We start from the raw sequence: 1,641 nt of genomic DNA, 5'->3' as shown, positions 1-1,641 counted from the left end.
ATGAAAAAAAATCTACATAATAGGGTGTTATATGTTTTGATGCATGTATAGATTGTTTAATGTTTAAATAAGGTTTATATATAATCAAATATTTATCATCTCTTTATATTGAATACTTGCAGAATCTTTTTATGTAGCTTAATACATAGTGCATTATTTTTATCTGTAGTCACCCTACAGTCCAATAGCACACCTGAACTTCTTGTTTTTATCAAAACATAACTTAGTATTCATTGGTCAACCTTCCTTCTTTTACCTTCCTACTTTCTCCAGCCTTTGTTAACATGTTTTGCCTTATATGTCACTGTAAAACTATATTCCAGTTATCCCTTCATCTACCCATATCTAGAACTTAAAAAAAAGTATAATAAAACCCTCAAAGCTACTAGAAAGAAGAAATAGATCTTGCCTTTATTGATAGAGGATTGTGACATGATAATAAGTAACTGTAAAATCAATGTGTTAAAAGCAACAAATATACAGGTAATTCAGAAGGAAGTAACATTTGGGTTACAAGTTGAGTGGGTGGGAATTCACATGCAGAGAAAGAGTTCATTAAATCATATAAGGAAGCATAGTTAAAAAGAATGTGTGAGCATATTCTCAGAGTTATAATAAATTCATCTCATTAGAGTATGAGGTATGTTGGTGGTCTGATTGAGCTTGATTTAATCCTTCAGGATAAACACTCAGTTTTAAGTCAACGGTTGCTTTAAATTAACCATGGTGGCAATATTTACATCAGGAAAATTAGAAAATAGTACAAGTCTGGGATTTGTTTTTCAAACACTTAAGAGGTGATTTTTGCATGCCTCTGATTGGGTTTAAGAAACAAGAGATGAAAAATGAAAATGTTATTGGCAGTAGTGTTTGAAGAGACATAAACTGTAGCCCAAGGTACAAGAAGATTGTTCAATAAGTAGGAGTGATCACAGAAGGAAGGTCCGAAAGCAAGGCAAAGAATTAACTAGTGAGGTGGATAGTAATGTTAAGCATGGAATCACTCTTTCTTGGGCTCTCAGGTATGTAACGGATTTTAATGGTCTAGCTACTCATCTAATGATGGGACTGAACTTTGCTTTCATTTTCCCTGAATAATCTAAGCTGTCCAACTGATTTTAAAAAATCAGTACCTAAGTATGTATGTATTTAGGAATTTCCAACCTAATGACTCTGAAACCTGATGCTGTAATCAACAAAGTTCATGTTTGAGAACTGTATAATTTCAACACAAAAAAAGTTGGCAAGGGAGACAACCAGCTATTGTTCTAAAATGATGGATAAATTTGTTTTCTCCACCTATCTAGAAGCCTTTGAGAGGGAACTGATACTGATTCTAACTACTTCAACAGCTATCAAAATACCTGAAAGCAAACCCTGAATCCATCACTCTAGAGTCCACCCTTGGAAGACAAAAGAAAAAAAGAACAAGAACCCAATAGAGGGATGCTTTTGGAAGCCCTTGTCAAGAAACTCCAGTGGACTTTCATATGAACATTTGAAAATTGCCCTGTTCTGACTTTTTTCTAGTTCCCTGTCTAGAAGTTGTAATGCTAATCACTCTTGCCTTTTCTTCTCCTTCATATCTCCTATTCGTGATTCAAGGACTTTCTTCTCCCCTTAGAGACAAGAGTTATACCA

This window comes from Nannospalax galili, unplaced genomic scaffold (genome assembly GCF_000622305.1).
Source record: "Nannospalax galili isolate Female #2095 unplaced genomic scaffold, S.galili_v1.0 scaffold1053, whole genome shotgun sequence".
NCBI classification, from domain to species: domain Eukaryota; kingdom Metazoa; phylum Chordata; class Mammalia; order Rodentia; family Spalacidae; genus Nannospalax; species Nannospalax galili.
This window is presented reverse-complemented; position numbering follows the sequence as displayed.